The following is a 25,068-nucleotide window of genomic DNA, read 5'->3' as shown; positions in this document are numbered from 1 at the left end:
TATGTCATATACGTAGAACCGTTAGCATGCGCAATAAGGGGAAATGAGAAAATCAGAGGGGTGGTTTTGCCAGGGGGGGAGGTGCTGAAAATCTCGCAGTACGCAGATGATACAGTACTCTATCTGGAAGATGATGGGAGTGTGAGGGAGACGATGCAAACAATACAGACCTTTGAGAGTGCGGCGGGGTCAAAGGTTAATAAGGAAAAATCAAAATACAAATATTTGGGAAGATGGGCAGGTAGGAGAGAGATGCTCTGTGGGCTCTCGTTGTGTGAAGGGCCCATGCGGGTTTTGGGCATTGATTTTGGGAACCCTGGGGGGGACGCAAATCATAATTGGGACTTGAAGATGGCAAAAGTCACAAAGAAATTGGGGATGTGGTCCAAAAGAAAGCTCACTATAACTGGCAAAGTTTTGGCCGTAAAAGCTGACATCTTACCTGCCCTACTCCATTTGGCATATGTCTTCCCAATGCCACAGACTCATAGGAAGGTGCTAACACGGGGAATTTTTAAATTAATTTGGGGGGGGTATGAATACGTAAAAAGAACAACGATGTATCAGACAATACAAAAAGGTGGGAGGGATGTCCCATGCATCCCCTTGAAATTGGACGTGATGTATTATAGCAATATCTGTAATCTATTGAATAGGCCCAATATACACAAATGTCAAGTTTTGATCCGCTTTTGGTTATCTGGTCCCATGAGACAATTGATCGAGTGGGACAATAGAGTGCCGAGGGCGGAAAGCAGGCCAGAACATTATTCAAGGATGATTAAATGGCGAGAGAAGCACCAGGAATATAAGGACAAGGACCTAATGTTGAATCACAAAAAACTGTATAGAACTTTGGTGCAGAAAACCCACACCCAAAACATATGGGTGCAGGAGGAGGTATGGAAACGAGCCCAAAAAAAGGAACTGAGCAACGGGTGCAGGGACCTTAATTGGTTGCTGCTGCATAAAAAAATACCAGTAAGGTCAATAATGTATGCACATAGATTGTGTGACAATAAGAACTGCCCGAGAAGCACATGTCAAAGAGAAGAAACAATAGAGCATGTAATGTGGGGATGTCCTTTCGCGGGAGAAGTGTGGGGCGAAATGCAGAGGCAGTATGATTGTTTAAAAGGAATCTTGTACAATGAAGTAATGTCCCTTACGGGGTGGGAGAAGGGAAGCAATCGAAAAGAAAAGTCTCTTTTACTAGTGTCTTTGGTGAAACTATATTTGTGGAAGGCTCGGCAAGGGTATATTCTGGGGTCATATAAATGGACAGTTATGGGCACATGTAGGTTGGTAGAGAAAGAAATAGAAAAAGTATGGCATTTTGAGATATTGAAGTGGGGGTGGGATGCAATCAAAGACAGGTGGAAAACCATTTTTCAGAAGCCACCTAATTTTGGAGACTAAGTGGGGAAAGGTTTTAGTTTGTTTTGAGAGCAATATACAGTAAGACTAGTTTTAGAGTCAAAAAAAAAAAAAAAAAAAAAAAAAAAAAAAAAAAAAAAGGATGGGAAAATATGTTAATGTGGTTGCCAATCGAGAAGATGCGATGTAACTTTGGCATGTTGTGTAAATGAATGTGTGTTTCTCCATTTAAAAAAAAAAAAAAAAAATCCTGATTAATCATTTTGCTATTTGGATATTACAGCACCTGCAGAAAGGACAACTGAATAACCTGATCAATGGGGAGAGAAAACGTTTTCTTCTGTTTAAAATACGCTTGTCCTCTGTTCTATCAGAAGTGATGTTTGTACAGTTTCTTTGCAGTATTGTTACTAAGTTTGTGGTTCTTTTGTACTTGAAAATAAAAAGGAAAAAAAAAAATCTGTTCTTATCAGTGGAGGGGATTTTAATTGCTCTTTGGAAAGGGAAAAGTTTTCCCTCCCCTTTAGGACTTTCATTAAGAGGGAAACATTTCTGAGCTGGATAAAAATTATGTATGTTGACATTTGTGGCAAGGTGAAAGTAAATGGCTTTCTGACAGATGAGGTGTATCAGCAAAGAGGACTTAGACAAGGTTGCCCCTTGTCTGCCTTGCTTTACGTCATCTATGTAGAACCTTTAGCATGCGCGATAAGGGGAAACCGAGAAATTAGAGGGATAACCTTACCAGGGGGAGAAGTGTTAAAAATCTCCCAGTATGCTGATGACATCACCCTTTATTTGGGGGATGATGGGAGCGTGAGGGAAGCTATGCAGCTAATACATACCTTTGAAAGGGCGGCAGGGTCAAGGGTGAACAAAGGAAAAACTAAATACAAATTTCTGGGAAGGTGGGCAGGCAGAAGGGAGAGGCTTTGCGGGCTTTCCCTCTGTGAAAGCCCCATGCGGGTCTTAGGTATTAATTTCGGGAATCCTGGGGGAGACGCAGAACGAAATTGGGAGTCAAAAATGGCAAAAGTGAGGAGGAAATTGGGGATGTGGAAGAAAAGAAGACTCTCCATAACCGGCAGAGTCCTGGTTGTGAAAGCCGATATTCTGCCTGCCCTACTTCATTTGGCATATGTTTTCCCATTACCACAAATGTTTAGGAAAGAACTAACACGGGAAGTGTTCAAGTTTATTTGGGGTGGGTACGAATATGTGAAAAGAACTATGATGTACCAGCCGATACTAAAAGGAGGGAGAGATGTTCCATGTATCCCTTTAAAATTGGATGTATTATATTACTGTAACATTTGTAACATACTGAACAAGCCTTATACACACAAATGCCAACTTTTAATTCGTTTTTGGCTATCAGGCCCATTGAGACAACTGACCAAGTGGGACAATAGTGTGCCCAGAGCAGAAAGCAGACCGGTGTATTATGCAAAGCTGATCAAGTGGCGGGAGAAGCATTTAGAATGTAAGGATAAGGACCTTGCCCTGAATCATAAGACCTTGTATAGGACCCTGGTGGAAAAAACCCACACACAGTGTGTGTGGGTGAAAGAGGCTACATGGAAACGAGCACAAGGAAAAGACTTGAGCAATGGGTGTAAAGATTTGAACTGGTTGCTGCTACACAGGAAAATCCCTGTGAGATCCATAATGTATGCTCATAGATTAAGCGACAACAAAAACTGTCCAAGGACTACTTGTCAAGGAGAAGAAGAAACGATAGAACATGTAATGTGGGGATGTGGTTTTGCGCAAGAAGTGTGGAGAGAAATGCAAGTGCAATATGAGTGTTTAAATGGCATCCAATATGATGAGCTAATGTTCCTTACAGGGAAGGAAAAAAGAAACGAGGCCAGCGGAAAGATCCCCTTGTTAATGGCCCTGACAAAACTATTTTTGTGGAAGGCTCGACAGGGGTACATCCTGGGGTCTTACAAATGGACAGCTAGAACTACACGTAGAATAATAGTAAAAGAAATAGAGAAGACTTGTCTTTTAGAGAAAACTAAATGGGGCTGGGACACAATTAAGGATAGGTGGAAACATGTCTTCCAAACACCTCCCGGTTTCAGGAAGGCTTAAGAGATTCAAACTAGGAGGATAGTTTGATTTTTGTGTTTCCGATAGAGTTCTAGAACGGTCGTTTTGGGTTTGAGAAGAATATTATAGAGTACGGGCCCATGTAGTGGTAAGATGCGGCTCCATTTGGTGCCTGTTTTATTTTATTTTATTTTTTATTTCTTTATTTTTCTTGTATTCTATTATTACTAATATGTTTCTGGTGTTGTTTTGACTTTTTTAATGAATTGTATGAAATAAATAAATTTTGGAAAAAGAAAAAAAAATCTGTTCTTATCAGTTTAATATCTGATACGCCCCCGATTCGGGGGAAACGTATTAAACGCATTTTAAGAACAGGGAGCCGAATATGGGGCTCGCTCCGTTCGCTCCACGCATCGACCCGGTATTGCAGCGCCTCCGGGAATGGTGCCCCCTTTGCTGACTTTGTGCAAAAGCAAAAAAGCCAAACAAAGTAAGGTCTGCCAAGCCAAGAGCCAGAAAGCAGCCTGAAGCCGCGAACGTGCTCCTCTCCAGTCACCCCTCTCCTGTCAAAGTCGAACTCTGGAGCAGAGCAGGCGGGGCCTGAGATCTGCCCCTTCAGCCAAGCAAACAGGGCCTACCGTGACGCCGGAAGCCGGGACGAGGAGTCACTGCGGCTTCCTGCGAGACCAAAGAAACACACACTCTGGCTTCTCTTCAAAACGTACAAGTCTTTCGCCTTTTACTAAAGATTTCCGTGGAGAGTGTGGCTAAGGAGTTGCACCTATTTTTGGCAGGGTCTGCCGTCTGGCTGGGCCCTCTCCTCGTTGTTCAAAAGAAGAAATAGAAGAAAGCGCGCAGCTCCAGGGAGCTCCGCAGGCCTCTGAGCTAATGTGGGTGGGCGGAGATTTGAAGCGGAGCCCTCCCTGTGAGCCAAGTGAAAGAGCGCACCGTCACAAGCGAGAAGTGTCCCGAGAAGGCGGCTCAGCCAGGGACCTGCAGGAGGCCATCGCTTCTCGGCCTTTTGGCTAAGATCAAGTGTAGTATCTGTTCTTATCAGTTTAATATCTGATACGCCCCCGATTCGGGGGAAACGTATTAAACGCATTTTAAGAACAGGGAGCCGAATATGGGGCTCGCTCCGTTCGCTCCACGCATCGACCCGGTATTGCAGCGCCTCCGGGAATGGTGCCCCCTTTGCTGACTTTGTGCAAAAGCAAAAAAGCCAAACAAAGTAAGGTCTGCCAAGCCAAGAGCCAGAAAGCAGCCTGAAGCCGCGAACGTGCTCCTCTCCAGTCACCCCTCTCCTGTCAAAGTCGAACTCTGGAGCAGAGCAGGCGGGGCCTGAGATCTGCCCCTTCAGCCAAGCAAACAGGGCCTACCGTGACGCCCGAAGCCGGCACGAGGAGTCACTGCGGCTTCCTGCGAGGCCAGAGAAACACACACTCTGGCTTCTCTTCAAAACGTACAAGTCTTTCGCCTTTTACTAAAGACTTCCGTGGAGAGTGAGGCTTAGGAGTTGCACCTATTTTTGGCAGGGTCTGCCGTCTGGCTGGGCCCTCTCCTCGTTGTTCAAAAGAAGAAATAGAAGAAAGCGCGCAGTTCCAGGGAGCTCCGCAGGCCTCTGAGCTACTGTGGGTGGGCGGAGATTTGAAGCGGAGCCCTCCCTGTGAGCCAAGTGAAAGAGCGCACCGTCACAAGCGAGAAGTGTCCCGAGAAGGCGGCTCAGCCAGGAACCTGCAGGAGGCCATCGCTTCTCGGCCTTTTGGCTAAGATCAAGTGTAGTATCTGTTCTTATCTGAGAAGCACAATGGCGACCTGGTCGGCCAGCTATACGCAGACTGAAAGAGGAGATGGCATGAGGAACACCTTAAGATTTGCTCTAAAAGACAAAGATGCAGCTTTCCAGGATCGAATAACTTTTGGGAGGAGGATTTTGTTTGATGTTTTGCAGATTCAGCCCGAGGAGATCTACTGCTTGCAACAGAGTATAACCAACAAGTACTATGATGTGACGCTAACTACGAAAGACACAGCGGAAGAAGCAAGGAGAAAAGCTCATCTGACGTCAAATGAAGAACTAAAAAGGTACATGGTCACCCCTTTATATAGAAGTGACTATAGTATCCTAACTGTACACATGTATAACCCATGGGTTTCAGAAGAGACTATAAGATGTTTTTTGGGAAGACACGTAAAGGTCTTACCTGGAGTAAGAATAATAAAAGATGGTCTGGGCTTGTGGACCGGCAAAAGACAATTCCGCGTCAAAATGGAGGAAGACCCGAATAGTGAAGACGGCTATCGACATCCTCCGGCAGTTTTTTCTATCGGGGCGGACAGAGGCTTCCTCATCTACGCGGGCCAACCTCTGGTTTGCAGAAGATGTGGCGGCAAAGGCCATGAAGCCGCTAATTGCAATCAGGTGAGGTGCCGAAATTGCAATGAAACGGGACATAGCACGAGAGACTGCACTGTACTAAAGAGATGTCATTTATGTGAGTCAGAGGAGCACATGGCAAGAGATTGCACAAAGCCCAGGTCATACGCTGCAGTAGTGGTGGGGCCGGTGGGCCAAGAGAAGGAAACTGGACATGACAAATTAGGAACACCTTTGTTAATGCAGGAGACTCCTGCAGGTGAGAGAAATGAGGCTGACGAGGAAGAAGAAGTTTCTGAGAGAATGATAGAGGTTCCTTTGTTAGATACAGAGGACAGGAATAAGGAAGGATCCTTCGCTACGAGTGAGGACATGACGGAGCAACCGTGGAGAGAGGTTAGGAATGAAGAAAGAAAGAAGGCGAAAAGAAGGAAAAGGCAGGTTTCAGCCACTCCGCCAGAAGATAGCAATGAGGAAAAATTGGAGACTGCGCCTTTCGGTGTGGAGGGAGAAAGGCGTGCTCCAAAAGGAACTCAAACGGAGTGTACCCACACTCCTTTGAGCTCCACGATAAGTGAAAATGATTCCGACGATGGGAGTGAAAATGAAAGTAACGCTGAAAGTTCTCTGATACGAACATTATTTTCTCAGGAAAGTTTGGGGAAGTAGCCCTTACCATTAAATGGATAAGATGAAAATAATGACTTTAAATGTCAGAGGACTGAGGAATGCAAAGAAAAGAAGAGCTGTGTATGAATTTTTAATTACTTGTGACTTTGATATATGTTTAATCCAGGAAGCCCACTTAAGAGACGAGGCCGACGCTCTGCTCTTCACAAAGGAGTGGGTAGGAGGCGAAGCAGCATGGAGTGTGGGGAGTGTATACGGTTCAGGGGTGGGAGTTTTGTGCGGGAAAAAAAGTATTCAAATCACGGACAGCTTTTCCGCAATACAGGGTAGGGTCTTGGTGGTGGATATTAAAAAGGTTGGAATAAAATGTCGGGTGGTAAATATATATGCAAACGCAGAACCACGAGCCCGTAGGGAACTCTTTTCTAGCCTGGATATTTGCTTCATGACAAGTAATGTAATTTATGTGGGCGGTGACTTAAATTGCTCTTTAGATAAGAACAATGGTTCTCTTCCACTTAGGAATCTCATGGCAAAGTATAGGTTAGTAGACTCCATGGGGAAGCTCTTAGGCAACCGTCCGACCCATACGTGGGAAAATAGTCGGGGAATGAGAAACAGGCTAGACTATATACTAGTAGGAGACACAGAAAAGGTAATCGAAACGGGGTCCCTTTACGCGCCCTTTACTGATCACAAAATAGTGTGGGCGAAGGTGGAATGCGAGGGGACAGCATATGGAAAAGGATATTGGAAATTAAATAATGACATCTTGTTAGAACAGGAATATAGGGCAAGTTTCAGAGGGATCTTCCAACATTGGGTGGATCTGAAATGTCTGTATGTGGATAGAGGGAGCTGGTGGGAGGAAATGAAAAAAAGAATAAAGAAATTTTCAATTGGTTACAGTATGCGGAGAGCACAGGCCTCAAAGAAGGTCTTTAAAGATTTACAGAGGGACATTGCAAAAGAGGAAGAGGATAGGAACAGAAATAGACATAGGGATAGAAGTGAGAAATTGAATGTTTTATTGAAAAAACAAGAAGATTTTTTTCAACAGAGAGCAAGGACAAGGATGTTTAAGTTTATGCAGGAGGAGCATGAGGGTCAAGAAAAGTGTTCAGCGTACTTTTTTGCCCAAATGAAAAGGAGGGAGGAAAGTGGACTAATAAAAGAATTGGAGATAGATGGGAAGATGATGACTGGTTCTGAGGATTTACGGAAAGTAGTAGAAGAGTACTATACGCGCCTTTTTGAAAAGGAAGAGTTGGATACAGACGCGCAGGGGACCTTTTTGAGGGGGTTAGGGGAAAGGCTATCTGAAGAAGAAAAACAATCAATGGATAGATGCATAAATAAGAATGAACTATACGATGCCTTGAAGACAATGAAAAATAACAAAGTACCCGGAATAGATGGTCTTTCGAAAGAGTTTTATGTCACCTTCTGGGATCTCATCGGAGACCATTTGCTAGAAGTATTTAATGAAATGTGTGAAAAGGGCTATATGTTGAAAAGCATGAGGACGGGGGTGATTAGTTTATTGTTTAAGAAAGGCTCACCGGCAATGCTCTCCAATTATAGACCTTTGTCCATGGTCTGTGTGGATTATAAAATTCTGAGCAGAGCTTTAGCGTTACGCTTGGCCCAGGCTATGCCGTTTATTATAAATGAGGACCAGACCTGTGGAGTAAAGGGTAGACAGATTGCTTGGAACTTGCATTTGCACAGGGATGTACTCTCGTATATAGAGGACAGGAATTTAGACTCCATATGTGTAACAATTGACCAAGAAAAAGCTTTTGACAGAGTCAATTATGATTTTCTATGGAGGGTGATGACGACTTTTAATATAGGGGAAACATTTCTGAGCTGGATAAAAATGATGTATGTTGACATTTGTGGCAAGGTGAAAGTAAATGGCTTTCTGACAGATGAGGTGTATCAGCAAAGAGGACTTAGACAAGGTTGCCCCTTGTCTGCCTTGCTTTACGTCATCTATGTAGAACCCTTAGCATGCGCGATAAGGGGAAACCGAGAAATTAGAGGGATAACCTTACCAGGGGGAGAAGTGTTAAAAATCTCCCAGTATGCTGATGACATCACCCTTTATTTGGGGGATGATGGGAGCGTGAGGGAAGCTATGCAGCTAATACATACCTTTGAAAGGGCGGCAGGGTCAAGGGTGAACAAAGGAAAAACTAAATACAAATTTCTGGGAAGGTGGGCAGGCAGAAGGGAGAGGCTTTGCGGGCTTTCCCTCTGTGAAAGCCCCATGCGGGTCTTAGGTATTAATTTCGGGAATCCTGGGGGAGACGCAGAACGAAATTGGGAGTCAAAAATGGCAAAAGTGAGGAGGAAATTGGGGATGTGGAAGAAAAGAAGACTCTCCATAACCGGCAGAGTCCTGGTTGTGAAAGCCGATATTCTGCCTGCCCTACTTCATTTGGCATATGTTTTCCCATTACCACAAATGTTTAGGAAAGAACTAACACGGGAAGTGTTCAAGTTTATTTGGGGTGGGTACGAATATGTGAAAAGAACTATGATGTACCAGCCGATACTAAAAGGAGGGAGAGATGTTCCATGTATCCCTTTAAAATTGGATGTATTATATTACTGTAACATTTGTAACATACTGAACAAGCCTTATACACACAAATGCCAACTTTTAATTCGTTTCTGGCTATCAGGCCCATTGAGACAACTGACCAAGTGGGACAATAGTGTGCCCAGAGCAGAAAGCAGACCGGTGTATTATGCAAAGCTGATCAAGTGGCGGGAGAAGCATTTAGAATGTAAGGATAAGGACCTTGCCCTGAATCATAAGACCTTGTATAGGACCCTGGTGGAAAAAACCCACACACAGTGTGTGTGGGTGAAAGAGGCTACATGGAAACGAGCACAAGGAAAAGACTTGAGCAATGGGTGTAAAGATTTGAACTGGTTGCTGCTACACAGGAAAATCCCTGTGAGATCCATAATGTATGCTCATAGATTAAGCGACAACAAAAACTGTCCAAGGACTACTTGTCAAGGAGAAGAAGAAACGATAGAACATGTAATGTGGGGATGTGGTTTTGCGCAAGAAGTGTGGAGAGAAATGCAAGTGCAATATGAGTGTTTAAATGGCATCCAATATGATGAGCTAATGTTCCTTACAGGGAAGGAAAAAAGAAACGAGGCCAGCGGAAAGATCCCCTTGTTAATGGCCCTGACAAAACTATTTTTGTGGAAGGCTCGACAGGGGTACATCCTGGGGTCTTACAAATGGACAGCTAGAACTACACGTAGAATAATAGTAAAAGAAATAGAGAAGACTTGTCTTTTAGAGAAAACTAAATGGGGCTGGGACACAATTAAGGATAGGTGGAAACATGTCTTCCAAACACCTCCCGGTTTCAGGAAGGCTTAAGAGATTCAAACTAGGAGGATAGTTTGATTTTTGTGTTTCCGATAGAGTTCTAGAACGGTCGTTTTGGGTTTGAGAAGAATATTATAGAGTACGGGCCCATGTAGTGGTAAGATGCGGCTCCATTTGGTGCCTGTTTTATTTTATTTTATTTTTTATTTCTTTATTTTTCTTGTATTCTATTATTACTAATATGTTTCTGGTGTTGTTTTGACTTTTTTAATGAATTGTATGAAATAAATAAATTTTGGAAAAAGGATCTGTTCTTATCAGTTTAATATCTGATACGCCCCCGATTCGGGGGCAACGTATTAAACGCATTTTTAGAACAGGGAGCCGAATAAGGGGCTCGCTCCGTTCGCTCCACGCATCGACCCGGTATTGCAGCGCCTCCGGGAATGGTGCCCCCTTTGCTGACTTTGTGCAAAAGCAAGAAAGCCAAACAAAGTAAGGTCTGCCAAACCAAGAGCCAGAAAGCAGCCTGAAGCCGCGAACGTGCTCCTCTCCAGTCACCCCTCTCCTGTCAAAGTCGAACTCTGGAGCAGAGCAGGCGGGGCCTGAGATCTGCCCCTTCAGCCAAGCAAACAGGGCCTACCGTGTGCCGGAAGACGGGACGAGGAGTCACTGCGGCTTCCAGCGAGGCCAAAGAAACACACACTCTGGCTTCTCTTCAAAACGTACAAGTCTTTCGCCTTTTACTAAAGACTTCCGTGGAGAGCGAGGCTAAGGAGTTGCATCTATTTTTGGCAGGGTCTGCCGTCTGGCTGGGCCCTCTCCTCATTGTTCAAAAGAAGAAATAGAAGAAAGCGCGCAGTTCCAGGCAGCTCCGCAGGCCTCTGAGCTACTGTGGGTGGGCGGAGATTTGAAGCGGAGCCCTCTCTGTGAGCCAAGTGAAAGAGCGCACCGTCACAAGCGAGAAGTGTCCCGAGAAGGCGGCTCAGCCAGGAACCTGCAGGAGGCCATCGCTTCTCGGCCTTTTGGCTAAGATCAAGTGTAGTATCTGTTCTTATCAGTTTAATATCTGATACGCCCCCGATTCGGGGGCAACGTATTAAACGCATTTTTAGAACAGGGAGCCGAATAAGGGGCTCGCTCCGTTCGCTCCACGCATCGACCCGGTATTGCAGCGCCTCCGGGAACGGTGCCCCCTTTGCTGACTTTGTGCAAAAGCAATAAAGCCAAACAAAGTAAGGTCTACCAAGCCAAGAGCCAGAAAGCAGCCTGAAGCCGCGAACGTGCTCCTCTCCAGTCACCCCTCTCCTGTCAAAGTCGAACTCTGGAGCAGAGCAGGCGGGGCCTGAGATCTGTCCCTTCAGCCAAGCAAACAGGGCCTACCGTGTGCCGGAAGACGGGACGAGGAGTCACTGCGGCTTCCAGCGAGGCCAAAGAAACACACACTCTGGCTTCTCTTCAAAACGTACAAGTCTTTCGCCTTTTACTAAAGACTTCTGTGGAGAGCGAGGCTAAGGAGTTGCACCTATTTTTGGCAGGGTCTGCCGTCTGGCTGGGCCCTCTCCTCGTTGTTCAAAAGAAGAAATAGAAGAAAGCGCCCAGTTCCAGGGAGCTCCGCAGGCCTCTGAGCTACTGTGGGTGGGCGGAGATTTGACGCCGAACCCTCCCTGTGAGCCAAGTGAAAGAGCGCACCGTCACAAGCGAGAAGTGTCCCGAGAAGGTGGCTCAGCCAGGAACCTGCAGGAGGCCATCCCTTCTCGGCCTTTTGGCTAAGATCAAGTGTAGTACCTGTTCTTATCAGTTTAATATCTGATACGCACCGGGGGCAACGTGTTAAACGCATTTTTAGAACAGGGAGCGGAATAAGGGGCTCGCTCCGTTCGCTCCACGCATCGACCCGGTATTGTAGCGCCTCCGGGAATGGTGCCCCCTTTGCTGACTTTGTGCAAAACCAAGAAAGCCAAACAAAGTAAGATCTGCCAAGCCAAGAGCCAGAAAGCAGCCTGAAGCCGCGAACGCGCTCCTCTCCAGTCACCCCTCACCTGCCAAAGAAACACAAACTCTGGCTTCTCTTCAAAACGTACAAGTCTTTCGCCTTTTACTCTGGCCTTTGCTGACTTTGTGCAAAAGCAAAAAAGCCAAACAAAGTAAGGTCTGCCAAGCCAAACAAAGTAAGGTCTGCCAAGCCAAGAGCCAGAAAGCAGCCTGAAGCCGCGAACGTGCTCCTCTCCAGTCACCCCTCTCCTGTCAAAGTGGAACTCTGGAGCAGAGCAGGCGGGGCCTGAGATCTGCCCCTTCAGCCAAGCAAACAGGGCCTACCCTGACGCCGGAAGCCGGGACGAGGAGTCACTGCGGCTTCCAGCGAGGCCAAAGAAACACAAACTCTGGCTTCTCTTCAAAACGTACAAGTCTTTCGCCTTTTACTAAAGACTTCCGTGGAGAGTGAGGCTAAGGAGTTGCACCTATTTTTGGCAGGGTCTGCCGTCTGGCTGGGCCCTCTCCTCGTTGTTCAAAAGAAGAAATAGAAGAAAGCGCGCAGTTCCAGGGAGCTCCGCAGGCCTCTGAGCTACTGCCCCCTTTTCTGACTTTGTGCAAAAGAAAGAAAGCCAAACAAAGTAAGGTCTGCCAAGCCAAGAGCCAGAAAGTAGCCTGAAGCTGCGAACGTACTCCTCTCCAGTCACCCCTCTCCTGTCAAAGTCGAACTCTGGAGCAGAGCAGGTGGGGCCTGAGATCTGCCCCTTCAGCCAAGCAAACAGGGCCTACGGTGACGCCGGAAGACGGGACGAGGAGTCACTGCGGCTTCCTGCGAGGCCAAAGAAACACACACTCTGGCTTCTCTTCAAAACCTACAAGTCTTTCGCCTTTTACTAAAGATTTCCGTGGAGAGTGAGGCTAAGGTGTTGCACCTATTTTTGGCAGGGTCTCCCATCTGGCTGGGCCCTCTCCTCGTTGTTCAAAAGAAGAAATAGAAGAAAGCGTGCAGTTCCAGGGAGCTCCGCAGGCCTCTGAGCTACTGCCCCCTTTGCTGACTTTGTGCAAAAGCAAGAAAGCCAAACAAAGTAAGGTCTGCCAAGCCAAGAGCCAGAAAGCAGCCTGAAGCCGCGAACGTGCTCCTCTCCAGTCACCCCTCTCCTGTCAAAGTGGAACTCTGGAGCAGAGCAGGCGGGGCCTGAGATCTGCCCCTTCAGCCAAGCAAACAGGGCCTACCGTGACGCCGGAAGCCGGGACGAGGAGTCACTGCGGGTTCCAGCGAGGCCAAAGAAACACAAACTCTGGTTTCTCTTCAAAACGTACAAGTCTTTCGCCTTTTACTAAAGACTTCCGTGGAGAGTGAGGCTAAGGAGTTGCACCTATTTTTGGCAGGGTCTGCCGTCTGGCTGGGCCCTCTCCTCGTTGTTCAAAAGAAGAAATAGAAGAAAGCGCGCAGTTCCAGGCAGCTCCGCAGGCCTCTGAGCTACTGTGCGTGGGCGGAGATTTGAAGCGGAGCCCTCCCTGTGAGCAAAGTGAAAGAGCGCACCGTCCCAAGCGAGAAGTGTCCCGAGAAGGCGGCTCAGCCAGGAACCTGCAGGAGGCCATCGCTTCTCGGCCTTTTGGCTAAGATCAAGTGTAGTATCTGTTCTTATCAGTTTAATATCTGATACGCCCCCGATTCGGGGTCAACGTAGTAAACGCATTTTTAGAACAGGGAGCCGAATAAGGGGCTCGCTCCGTTCGCTCCACGCATTGATACGGTATTGCAGCGCCTCCGGGAACGGTGCCCCCTTTGCTGACTTTGTGCAAGAAAGCCAAACAAAGTAAGATCTGCCAAGCCAAGAGCCAGAAAGCAGCCTGAAGCCGCGAACGTGCTCCTCTCCAGTCACCCCTCTCCTGTCAAAGTCGAACTCTGGAGCAGAGCAGGCGGGGCCTGAGATCTGCCCCTTCAGCCAAGCAAACAGGGCCTACCGTGACGCCGGAAGACGGGACGAGGAGTCACTGCGGCTTCCTGCGAGGCCAAAGAAACACACACTCTGGCTTCTCTTCAAAACCTACAAGTCTTTCGCCTTTTACTAAAGATTTCCGTGGAGAGTGAGGCTAAGGTGTTGCACCTATTTTTGGCAGGGTCTGACGTCTGGCTGGGCCCTCTCCTCGTTGTTCAAAAGAAGAAATAGAAGAAAGCGTGCAGTTCCAGGGAGCTCCGCAGGCCTCTGAGCTACTGCCCCCTTTGCTGACTTTGTGCAAAAGCAAGAAAGCCAAACAAAGTAAGGTCTGCCAAGCCAAGAGCCAGAAAGCAGCCTGAAGCCGCGAACGTGCTCCTCTCCAGTCACCCCTCTCCTGTCAAAGTGGAACTCTGGAGCAGAGCAGGCGGGGCCTGAGATCTGCCCCTTCAGCCAAGCAAACAGGGCCTACCGTGACGCCGGAAGCCGGGACGAGGAGTCACTGCGGGTTCCAGCGAGGCCAAAGAAACACAAACTCTGGCTTCTCTTCAAAACGTACAAGTCTTTCGCCTTTTACTAAAGACTTCCGTGGAGAGTGAGGCTAAGGAGTTGCACCTATTTTTGGCAGGGTCTGCCGTCTGGCTGGGCCCTCTCCTCGTTGTTCAAAAGAAGAAATAGAAGAAAGCGCGCAGTTCCAGGCAGCTCCGCAGGCCTCTGAGCTACTGTGCGTGGGCGGAGATTTGAAGCGGAGCCCTCCCTGTGAGCAAAGTGAAAGAGCGCACCGTCCCAAGCGAGAAGTGTCCCGAGAAGGCGGCTCAGCCAGGAACCTGCAGGAGGCCATCGCTTCTCGGCCTTTTGGCTAAGATCAAGTGTAGTATCTGTTCTTATCAGTTTAATATCTGATACGCCCCCGATTCGGGGTCAACGTATTAAACGCATTTTTAGAACAGGGAGCCGAATAAGGGGCTCGCTCCGTTCGCTCCACGCATTGACACGGTATTGCAGCGCCTCCGGGAACGGTGCCCCCTTTGCTGACTTTGTGCAAAAGCAAAAAAAACAAACAAAGTAAGATCTGCCAAGCCAAGAGCCAGAAAGCAGCCAGAAAGCAGCCTGAAGCCGCGAACGTGCTCCTCTCCAGTCACCCCTCTCCTGTCAAAGTCGAACTCTGGAGCAGAGCAGGCGGGGCCTGAGATCTGCCCCTTCAGCCAAGCAAACAGGGCCTACCGTGACGCCGGAAGACGGGACAAGGAGTCACTGCGGCTTCCAGCGAGGCCAAAGAAACACACACTCTGGCTTCTCTTCAAAACGTACAAGTCTTTCGCCTTTTACTAAAGACTTCCGTGGAGAGCGAGGCTAAGGAGTTGCACCTCTTTTTGGCAGGGTCTGCCGTCTGGCTGGGCCCTCTCCTCGTTGTTCAAAAGAAGAAATAGAAGAAAGCGCGCAGTTCCAGGCAGCTCCGCAGGCCTCTGAGCTACTGTGGGTGGGCGGAGATTTGAAGCGGAGCCCTCCCTGTGAGCCAAGTGAAAGAGCGCACCGTCACAAGCGAGAAGTGTCCCGAGAAGGCGGCTCAGCCAGGAACCTGCAGGAGGCCATCGCTTCTCGGCCTTTTGGCTAAGATCAAGTGTAGTATCTGTTCTTACCTGAGAAGCACAATGGCGACCTGGTCGGCCAGCTATACGCAGACTGAAAGAGGAGATGGCACGAGGAACACCTTAAGATTTGCTCTAAAAGACAAAGATGCAGCTTTCCAGGATCGAATAACTTTTGGGAGGAGGATTTTGTTTGATGCTTTGCAGATTCAGCCCGAGGAGATCTACTGCTTGCAACAGAGTATAACCAACAAGTACTACGATGTGACGCTAACTACGAAAGACACAGCGGAAGAAGCAAGGAGAAAAGCTCACCTGACGTCAAATGAAGAACTAAAAAGGTACATGGTCACCCCTTTATATAGAAGTGACTATAGTATCCTAACTGTACACATGTATAACCCATGGGTTTCAGAAGAGACTATAAGATGTTTTTTGGGAAGACACGTAAAGGTCTTACCTGGAGTAAGAATAATAAAAGATGGTCTGGGCTTGTGGACCGGCAAAAGACAATTCCGCGTCAAAATGGAGGAAGACCCGAATAGTGAAGACGGCTATCGACATCCTCCGGCAGTTTTTTCTATCGGGGCGGACAGAGGCTTCCTCATCTACGCGGGCCAACCTCTGGTTTGCAGAAGATGTGGCGGCAAAGGCCATGAAGCCGCTAATTGCAATCAGGTGAGGTGCCGAAATTGCAATGAAACGGGACATAGCACAAGAGACTGCACTGTACTAAAGAAATGTCATTTATGTGAGTCAGAGGAGCACATGGCAAGAGATTGCACAAAGCCCAGGTCATACGCTGCAGTAGTGGTGGGGCCGGTGGGCCAAGAGAAGGAAACTGGACATGACAAATTAGGAACACCTTTGTTAATGCAGGAGACTCCTGCAGGTGAGAGAAATGAGGCTGACGAGGAAGAAGAAGTTTCTGAGAGAATGATAGAGGTTCCTTTGTTAGATACAGAGGACAGGAATAAGGAAGGATCCTTCGCTACGAGTGAGGACATGATGGAGCAACCGTGGAGAGAGGTTAGGAAAGCAGGAAGAAAGAAGGCGAAAAGAAGGAAAAGGCAGGTTTCGGCCACTCCGCCAGAAGATAGCAATGATGAAAAATTGGAGACTGCGCCTTTCGGTGTGGAGGGAGAAAGGCGTGCTCCAAAAGGAACTCAAACGGAGTGTACCCACACTCCTTTGAGCACCACGATAAGTGAAAATGATTCCGACGATGGGAGTGAAAATGAAAGTAACGCTGAAAGTTCTCTGATACGAACATTATTTTCTCAGGAAAGTTTGGGGAAGTAGCCCTTACCATTAAATGGATAAGATGAAAATAATGACTTTAAATGTCAGAGGACTGAGGAATGGAAAGAAAAGGGGAGCTGTGTATGAATTTTTAATTACTTGCGACTTTGATATATGTTTAATCCAGGAAGCCCACTTAAGAGACGAGGCCGACGCTCTGCTCTTCACGAAGGAGTGGGTAGGAGGCGAAGCAGCATGGAGCGTGGGGAGCGTACATGGATCAGGGGTGGGAGTTTTGTGTGGGAGGAAAAGCATCCAAATCATAGACACGTTCTCTGTAATCCAGGGTAGAGTGATGGTAGTGGACATTAAGAAGGCTGGATTTCAATGTCGCGTGGTTAATATTTATGCACACGCAGAACCACGGGCCCGTAGAGAACTCTTTGCTGGTTTGGATATATGTTTTATGACGAGCAAAGTGATTATCGTGGGAGGAGACTTAAATTGCTCGCTAGACAAGGATGGTGGATCGTCCCTGCTCAGAGATTTTATGGCAAAGTACAGTTTGGCGGATACTATGGGAAAGATATTAGGCAAACAGGTCGGTTATACATGGGAAAATAGTCGAGGAATGAGGAGCAGATTAGATTATATATTAGTAGGAGATAAGGAGAAGGTAACGGGAGGGGGGACAATTTTTGCCCCTTTTACAGACCATAAAGCAATTTGGGTAATGGTAATTTCCGGAGGAGCAGTTTTTGGTAAGGCATATTGGAAATTGAATAATGACGTCTTGGCAGAATATGAGTATAGGGAAAGATTTAGAGAAATCTTCGGAAGTTGGGTGGAAATGAAAGGGTTGTATGAGGACAGAGTGAGGTGGTGGGAAGAAACGAAAAAGAGAATAAAAACGTTTTCAATTGCTTATAGCACACAGAGAGCGCAGGCTTCCAAAGAGGTTTTCAAGAAGCTCCAGGAAAAGATTGCAGGGATAGAAGCTCAGAGGAATAACAACAAAAACGGGGGAGCGAGTGAGGAATTGAATGTATTATTGAAGAAACAGGAGGATTTGTTCCAGAATAGAGCGAAAACAAGAATGTTTAAATTTATGCAGGAGGAGCATATGCGACAGGAGAAGTGCTCGGCCTATTTTTTCGCTCAAATGAAAAAGAGAGAGGAAAAAGGGGCAATTATGGAGTTGGAAAGTGATGGGAAATTGGTTACCGGGCGGGATAACTTATTGAAGGTGGTAGAAGAGTACTATAGATCATTGTTTGGCGTGGAAAAAGTAGATGAAGATGCCCAAGAAATAATCTTGGGATTTCTGGAAGAGAGGCTATCAGAGGACGAAAGGAAGATATTGGAAAGGAGTATAACAAATCACGAACTATACGAGGCGACAAAGACAATGAAGAATAACAAGGTACCTGGGATAGACGGACTTACGAAGGAGTTTTATATCACATTTTGGGATCTCATTGGAGACCACTTGTTGGAGGTATTTAATGAAATGTGTGAAAAGGGTAGAATGCCAAAGAGTATGAGGACAGGAGTGATAAGTCTAATACATAAGAAAGGTTCACCTGCAGCGCTTTCAAACTATAGGCCTCTCTCAATGGTCTGCGTGGACTATAAAATCCTGAGTAGAACCCTAGCAAGACGTCTGGCCCGAGTTATGCCTGCTATTATAAATGCAGACCAGACATGTGGGGTGAAGGGCAGACAGATTGGTTGGAATTTACAACTACATAGAGATGTGCTTATGTACATAGAAGAGAGGAACTTGACATCAATATGTGTGACACTTGATCAGGAAAAAGCCTTCGATAGGGTCAACCACGATTTCCTGTGGAGGGTGATGAGAACTTTTGATATAGGGGGAAAATTTTTGAACTGGATAAGTATGATGTATACTGACATAATTTGCAAGGTAAAGATAAACGGATACTTAACAGAGGAAGTGCAACAGAAGAGAGGGCTACGGCAGGGTTGTCCCCTGTCCGCCCTACTCTATGTCATATACGTAGAACCGTTAGCATGCGCAATAAGGGGAAATGAGAAAATCAGAGGGGTGGTTTTGCCAGGGGGGGAGGTGCTGAAAATCTCGCAGTACGCAGATGATACAGTACTCTATCTGGAAGATGATGGGAGTGTGAGGGAGACGATGCAAACAATACAGACCTTTGAGAGTGCGGCGGGGTCAAAGGTTAATAAGGAAAAATCAAAATACAAATATTTGGGAAGATGGGCAGGTAGGAGAGAGATGCTCTGTGGGCTCTCGTTGTGTGAAGGGCCCATGCGGGTTTTGGGCATTGATTTTGGGAACCCTGGGGGGGACGCAAATCATAATTGGGACTTGAAGATGGCAAAAGTCACAAAGAAATTGGGGATGTGGTCCAAAAGAAAGCTCACTATAACTGGCAAGGTTTTGGCCGTAAAAGCTGACATCTTACCTGCCCTACTCCATTTGGCATATGTCTTCCCAATGCCACAGACTCATAGGAAGGTGCTAACACGGGGAATTTTTAAATTAATTTGGGGGGGGTATGAATACGTAAAAAGAACAACGATGTATCAGACAATACAAAAAGGTGGGAGGGATGTCCCATGCATCCCCTTGAAATTGGACGTGATGTATTATAGCAATATCTGTAATCTATTGAATAGGCCCAATATACACAAATGTCAAGTTTTGATCCGCTTTTGGTTATCTGGTCCCATGAGACAATTGATCGAGTGGGATAATAGAGTGCCGAGGGCGGAAAGCAGGCCAGAACATTATTCAAGGATGATTAAATGGCGAGAGAAGCACCAGGAATATAAGGACAAGGACCTAATGTTGAATCACAAAAAACTGTATAGAACTTTGGTGCAGAAAACCCACACCCAAAACATATGGGTGCAGGAGGAGGTATGGAAACGAGCCCAAAAAAAGGAACTGAGCAACGGGTGCAGGGACCTTAATTGGTTGCTGCTGCATAAAAAAATACCAGTAAGGTCAATAATGTATGCACATAGATTGTGTGACAATAAGAGCTGCCCGAGAAGCACATGTCAAAGAGAAGAAACAATAGAGCATGTAATGTGGGGATGTCCTTTCGCGGGAGAAGTGTGGGGCGAAATGCAGAGGCAGTATGATTGTTTAAAAGGAATCTTGTACAATGAAGTAATGTCCCTTACGGGGTGGGAGAAGGGAAGCAATCGAAAAGAAAAGTCTCTTTTACTAGTGTCTTTGGTGAAACTATATTTGTGGAAGGCTCGGCAAGGGTATATTCTGGGGTCATATAAATGGACAGTTATGGGCACATGTAGGTTGGTAGAGAAAGAAATAGAAAAAGTATGGCATTTTGAGATATTGAAGTGGGGGTGGGATGCAATCAAAGACAGGTGGAAAACCATTTTTCAGAAGCCACCTAATTTTGGAGACTAAGTGGGGAAAGGTTTTAGTTTGTTTTGAGAGCAATATACAGTAAGACTAGTTTTAGAGTCAAAAAAAAAAAAAAAAAAAAAGGATGGGAAAATATGTTAATGTGGTTGCCAATCGAGAAGATGCGATGTAACTTTGGCATGTTGTGTAAATGAATGTGTGTTTTTCCATTTAAAAAAAAAAAAAAAAAAAAAAAAATCCTGATTAATCATTTTGCTATTTGGATATTACAGCACCTGCAGAAAGGACAACTGAATAACCTGATCAATGGGGAGAGAAAACGTTTTCTTCTGTTTAAAATACGCTTGTCCTCTGTTCTATCAGAAGTGATGTTTGTAAAGTTTCTTTGCAGTATTGTTACTAAGTTTGTGGTTCTTTTGTACTTGAAAATAAAAAGGAAAAAAAAAAAAACTCTGTTCTTACCTGAGAAGCACAATGGCGACCTGGTCGGCCAGCTATACGCAGACTGAAAGAGGAGATGGCACGAGGAACACCTTAAGATTTGCTCTAAAAGACAAAGATGCAGCTTTCCAGGATCGAATAACTTTTGGGAGGAGGATTTTGTTTGATGCTTTGCAGATTCAGCCCGAGGAGATCTACTGCTTGCAACAGAGTATAACCAACAAGTACTACGATGTGACGCTAACTACGAAAGACACAGCGGAAGAAGCAAGGAGAAAAGCTCACCTGACGTCAAATGAAGAACTAAAAAGGTACATGGTCACCCCTTTATATAGAAGTGACTATAGTATCCTAACTGTACACATGTATAACCCATGGGTTTCAGAAGAGACTATAAGATGTTTTTTGGGAAGACACGTAAAGGTCTTACCTGGAGTAAGAATAATAAAAGATGGTCTGGGCTTGTGGACCGGCAAAAGACAATTCCGCGTCAAAATGGAGGAAGACCCGAATAGTGAAGACGGCTATCGACATCCTCCGGCAGTTTTTTCTATCGGGGCGGACAGAGGCTTCCTCATCTACGCGGGCCAACCTCTGGTTTGCAGAAGATGTGGCGGCAAAGGCCATGAAGCCGCTAATTGCAATCAGGTGAGGTGCCGAAATTGCAATGAAACGGGACATAGCACAAGAGACTGCACTGTACTAAAGAAATGTCATTTATGTGAGTCAGAGGAGCACATGGCAAGAGATTGCACAAAGCCCAGGTCATACGCTGCAGTAGTGGTGGGGCCGGTGGGCCAAGAGAAGGAAACTGGACATGACAAATTAGGAACACCTTTGTTAATGCAGGAGACTCCTGCAGGTGAGAGAAATGAGGCTGACGAGGAAGAAGAAGTTTCTGAGAGAATGATAGAGGTTCCTTTGTTAGATACAGAGGACAGGAATAAGGAAGGATCCTTCGCTACGAGTGAGGACATGACGGAGCAACCGTGGAGAGAGGTTAGGAAAGCAGGAAGAAAGAAGGCGAAAAGAAGGAAAAGGCAGGTTTCGGCCACTCCGCCAGAAGATAGCAATGAGGAAAAATTGGAGACTGCGCCTTTCGGTGTGGAGGGAGAAAGGCGTGCTCCAAAAGGAACTCAAACGGAGTGTACCCACACTCCTTTGAGCACCACGATAAGTGAAAATGATTCCGACGATGGGAGTGAAAATGAAAGTAACGCTGAAAGTTCTCTGATACGAACATTATTTTCTCAGGAAAGTTTGGGGAAGTAGCCCTTACCATTAAATGGATAAGATGAAAATAATGACTTTAAATGTCAGAGGACTGAGGAATGCAAAGAAAAGGGGAGCTGTGTATAATTTTTAATTACTTGCGACTTTGATATATGTTTAATCCAGGAAGCCCACTTAAGAGACGAGGCCGACGCTCTGCTCTTCACGAAGGAGTGGGTAGGAGGCGAAGCAGCATGGAGCGTGGGGAGCGTACATGGATCAGGGGTGGGAGTTTTGTGTGGGAGGAAAAGCATCCAAATCATAGACACGTTCTCTGTAATCCAGGGTAGAGTGATGGTAGTGGACATTAAGAAGGCTGGATTTCAATGTCGCGTGGTTAATATTTATGCACACGCAGAACCACGGGCCCGTAGAGAACTCTTTGCTGGTTTGGATATATGTTTTATGACGAGCAAAGTGATTATCGTGGGAGGAGACTTAAATTGCTCGCTAGACAAGGATGGTGGATCGTCCCTGCTCAGAGATTTTATGGCAAAGTACAGTTTGGCGGATACTATGGGAAAGATATTAGGCAAACAGGTCGGTTATACATGGGAAAATAGTCGAGGAATGAGGAGCAGATTAGATTATATATTAGTAGGAGATAAGGAGAAGGTAACGGGAGGGGGGACAATTTTTGCCCCTTTTACAGACCATAAAGCAATTTGGGTAATGGTAATTTCCGGAGGAGCAGTTTTTGGTAAGGCATATTGGAAATTGAATAATGACGTCTTGGCAGAATATGAGTATAGGGAAAGATTTAGAGAAATCTTCGGAAGTTGGGTGGAAATGAAAGGGTTGTATGAGGACAGAGTGAGGTGGTGGGAAGAAACGAAAAAGAGAATAAAAACGTTTTCAATTGCTTATAGCACACAGAGAGCGCAGGCTTCCAAAGAGGTTTTCAAGAAGCTCCAGGAAAAGATTGCAGGGATAGAAGCTCAGAGGAATAACAACAAAAACGGGGGAGCGAGTGAGGAATTGAATGTATTATTGAAGAAACAGGAGGATTTGTTCCAGAATAGAGCGAAAACAAGAATGTTTAAATTTATGCAGGAGGAGCATATGCGACAGGAGAAGTGCTCGGCCTATTTTTTCGCTCAAATGAAAAAGAGAGAGGAAAAAGGGGCAATTATGGAGTTGGAAAGTGATGGGAAATTGGTTACCGGGCGGGATAACTTATTGAAGGTGGTAGAAGAGTACTATAGATCATTGTTTGGCGTGGAAAAAGTAGATGAAGATGCCCAAGAAATAATCTTGGGATTTCTGGAAGAGAGGCTATCAGAGGACGAAAGGAAGATATTGGAAAGGAGTATAACAAATCACGAACTATACGAGGCGACAAAGACAATGAAGAATAACAAGGTACCTGGGATAGACGGACTTACGAAGGAGTTTTATATCACATTTTGGGATCTCATTGGAGACCACTTGTTGGAGGTATTTAATGAAATGTGTGAAAAGGGTAGAATGCCAAAGAGTATGAGGACAGGAGTGATAAGTCTAATACATAAGAAAGGTTCACCTGCAGCGCTTTCAAACTATAGGCCTCTCTCAATGGTCTGCGTGGACTATAAAATCCTGAGTAGAACCCTAGCAAGACGTCTGGCCCGAGTTATGCCTGCTATTATAAATGCAGACCAGACATGTGGGGTGAAGGGCAGACAGATTGGTTGGAATTTACAACTACATAGAGATGTGCTTATGTACATAGAAGAGAGGAACTTGACATCAATATGTGTGACACTTGATCAGGAAAAAGCCTTCGATAGGGTCAACCACGATTTCCTGTGGAGGGTGATGAGAACTTTTGATATAGGGGGAAAATTTTTGAACTGGATAAGTATGATGTATACTGACATAATTTGCAAGGTAAAGATAAACGGATACTTAACAGAGGAAGTGCAACAGAAGAGAGGGCTACGGCAGGGTTGTCCCCTGTCCGCCCTACTCTATGTCATATACGTAGAACCGTTAGCATGCGCAATAAGGGGAAATGAGAAAATCAGAGGGGTGGTTTTGCCAGGGGGGGAGGTGCTGAAAATCTCGCAGTACGCAGATGATACAGTACTCTATCTGGAAGATGATGGGAGTGTGAGGGAGACGATGCAAACAATACAGACCTTTGAGAGTGCGGCGGGGTCAAAGGTTAATAAGGAAAAATCAAAATACAAATATTTGGGAAGATGGGCAGGTAGGAGAGAGATGCTCTGTGGGCTCTCGTTGTGTGAAGGGCCCATGCGGGTTTTGGGCATTGATTTTGGGAACCCTGGGGGGGACGCAAATCATAATTGGGACTTGAAGATGGCAAAAGTCACAAAGAAATTGGGGATGTGGTCCAAAAGAAAGCTCACTATAACTGGCAAGGTTTTGGCCGTAAAAGCTGACATCTTACCTGCCCTACTCCATTTGGCATATGTCTTCCCAATGCCACAGACTCATAGGAAGGTGCTAACACGGGGAATTTTTAAATTAATTTGGGGAGGGTATGAATACGTAAAAAGAACAACGATGTATCAGACAATACAAAAAGGTGGGAGGGATGTCCCATGCATCCCCTTGAAATTGGACGTGATGTATTATAGCAATATCTGTAATCTATTGAATAGGCCCAATATACACAAATGTCAAGTTTTGATCCGCTTTTGGTTATCTGGTCCCATGAGACAATTGATCGAGTGGGACAATAGAGTGCCGAGGGCGGAAAGCAGGCCAGAACATTATTCAAGGATGATTAAATGGCGAGAGAAGCACCAGGAATATAAGGACAAGGACCTAATGTTGAATCACAAAAAACTGTATAGAACTTTGGTGCAGAAAACCCACACCCAAAACATATGGGTGCAGGAGGAGGTATGGAAACGAGCCCAAAAAAAGGAACTGAGCAACGGGTGCAGGGACCTTAATTGGTTGCTGCTGCATAAAAAAATACCAGTAAGGTCAATAATGTATGCACATAGATTGTGTGACAATAAGAACTGCCCGAGAAGCACATGTCAAAGAGAAGAAACAATAGAGCATGTAATGTGGGGATGTCCTTTCGCGGGAGAAGTGTGGGGCGAAATGCAGAGGCAGTATGATTGTTTAAAAGGAATCTTGTACAATGAAGTAATGTCCCTTACGGGGTGGGAGAAGGGAAGCAATCGAAAAGAAAAGTCTCTTTTACTAGTGTCTTTGGTGAAACTATATTTGTGGAAGGCTCGGCAAGGGTATATTCTGGGGTCATATAAATGGACAGTTATGGGCACATGTAGGTTGGTAGAGAAAGAAATAGAAAAAGTATGGCATTTTGAGATATTGAAGTGGGGGTGGGATGCAATCAAAGACAGGTGGAAAACCATTTTTCAGAAGCCACCTAATTTTGGAGACTAAGTGGGGAAAGGTTTTAGTTTGTTTTGAGAGCAATATACAGTAAG

At 45.8% G+C, this 25,068-nt stretch overlaps 15 non-coding genes and 4 pseudogenes across 15 annotated transcripts; all 19 read left to right on the top strand.

The window, feature by feature from the left end:
- The first annotated feature begins 3,714 nt into the window (after window positions 1-3,714).
- Window positions 3,715-3,893, top strand: LOC146503183 (U2 spliceosomal RNA; annotated as a pseudogene).
- Window positions 3,894-4,136: 243 nt separating this feature from the next.
- Window positions 4,137-4,249, top strand: LOC146503182 (U5 spliceosomal RNA). The gene has a single exon (XR_014868943.1). It is a non-coding gene; the product is annotated as a U5 spliceosomal RNA (small nuclear RNA).
- A 194-nt stretch (window positions 4,250-4,443) lies between these two features.
- On the top strand, window positions 4,444-4,634 carry LOC146503181 (U2 spliceosomal RNA). Its single transcript, XR_014869053.1, has one exon. It is a non-coding gene; the product is annotated as a U2 spliceosomal RNA (small nuclear RNA).
- A 243-nt stretch (window positions 4,635-4,877) lies between these two features.
- On the top strand, window positions 4,878-4,990 carry LOC146503180 (U5 spliceosomal RNA). Its single transcript, XR_014868880.1, has one exon. It is a non-coding gene; the product is annotated as a U5 spliceosomal RNA (small nuclear RNA).
- A 194-nt stretch (window positions 4,991-5,184) lies between these two features.
- Window positions 5,185-5,309, top strand: LOC146503179 (U2 spliceosomal RNA; annotated as a pseudogene).
- A 4,788-nt stretch (window positions 5,310-10,097) lies between these two features.
- LOC146503178 (U2 spliceosomal RNA) lies at window positions 10,098-10,269 on the top strand (annotated as a pseudogene).
- A 242-nt stretch (window positions 10,270-10,511) lies between these two features.
- LOC146503177 (U5 spliceosomal RNA) lies at window positions 10,512-10,624 on the top strand. The gene has a single exon (XR_014868939.1). It is a non-coding gene; the product is annotated as a U5 spliceosomal RNA (small nuclear RNA).
- A 194-nt stretch (window positions 10,625-10,818) lies between these two features.
- LOC146503176 (U2 spliceosomal RNA) lies at window positions 10,819-11,009 on the top strand. The gene has a single exon (XR_014869009.1). It is a non-coding gene; the product is annotated as a U2 spliceosomal RNA (small nuclear RNA).
- A 242-nt stretch (window positions 11,010-11,251) lies between these two features.
- Window positions 11,252-11,364, top strand: LOC146503175 (U5 spliceosomal RNA). The gene has a single exon (XR_014868975.1). It is a non-coding gene; the product is annotated as a U5 spliceosomal RNA (small nuclear RNA).
- Window positions 11,365-11,558: 194 nt separating this feature from the next.
- LOC146503174 (U2 spliceosomal RNA) lies at window positions 11,559-11,743 on the top strand. Its single transcript, XR_014869094.1, has one exon. It is a non-coding gene; the product is annotated as a U2 spliceosomal RNA (small nuclear RNA).
- Window positions 11,744-12,188: 445 nt separating this feature from the next.
- Window positions 12,189-12,301, top strand: LOC146503173 (U5 spliceosomal RNA). Its single transcript, XR_014868876.1, has one exon. It is a non-coding gene; the product is annotated as a U5 spliceosomal RNA (small nuclear RNA).
- A 331-nt stretch (window positions 12,302-12,632) lies between these two features.
- LOC146503172 (U5 spliceosomal RNA) lies at window positions 12,633-12,746 on the top strand. The gene has a single exon (XR_014868992.1). It is a non-coding gene; the product is annotated as a U5 spliceosomal RNA (small nuclear RNA).
- A 330-nt stretch (window positions 12,747-13,076) lies between these two features.
- Window positions 13,077-13,189, top strand: LOC146503171 (U5 spliceosomal RNA). Its single transcript, XR_014869114.1, has one exon. It is a non-coding gene; the product is annotated as a U5 spliceosomal RNA (small nuclear RNA).
- Window positions 13,190-13,383: 194 nt separating this feature from the next.
- LOC146503170 (U2 spliceosomal RNA) lies at window positions 13,384-13,574 on the top strand. The gene has a single exon (XR_014869083.1). It is a non-coding gene; the product is annotated as a U2 spliceosomal RNA (small nuclear RNA).
- A 237-nt stretch (window positions 13,575-13,811) lies between these two features.
- On the top strand, window positions 13,812-13,924 carry LOC146503169 (U5 spliceosomal RNA). The gene has a single exon (XR_014868991.1). It is a non-coding gene; the product is annotated as a U5 spliceosomal RNA (small nuclear RNA).
- Window positions 13,925-14,255: 331 nt separating this feature from the next.
- Window positions 14,256-14,368, top strand: LOC146503168 (U5 spliceosomal RNA). The gene has a single exon (XR_014869152.1). It is a non-coding gene; the product is annotated as a U5 spliceosomal RNA (small nuclear RNA).
- A 194-nt stretch (window positions 14,369-14,562) lies between these two features.
- LOC146503167 (U2 spliceosomal RNA) lies at window positions 14,563-14,753 on the top strand. The gene has a single exon (XR_014869070.1). It is a non-coding gene; the product is annotated as a U2 spliceosomal RNA (small nuclear RNA).
- Window positions 14,754-15,007: 254 nt separating this feature from the next.
- On the top strand, window positions 15,008-15,120 carry LOC146503166 (U5 spliceosomal RNA). The gene has a single exon (XR_014868963.1). It is a non-coding gene; the product is annotated as a U5 spliceosomal RNA (small nuclear RNA).
- A 194-nt stretch (window positions 15,121-15,314) lies between these two features.
- Window positions 15,315-15,439, top strand: LOC146503165 (U2 spliceosomal RNA; annotated as a pseudogene).
- Window positions 15,440-25,068: the final 9,629 nt, after the last annotated feature.

This window comes from Neolamprologus multifasciatus, chromosome 14, assembly GCF_963576455.1.
Source record: "Neolamprologus multifasciatus chromosome 14, fNeoMul1.2, whole genome shotgun sequence".
Lineage (NCBI taxonomy): Eukaryota > Metazoa > Chordata > Actinopteri > Cichliformes > Cichlidae > Neolamprologus > Neolamprologus multifasciatus.
This window is presented reverse-complemented; position numbering and strand designations above follow the sequence as displayed.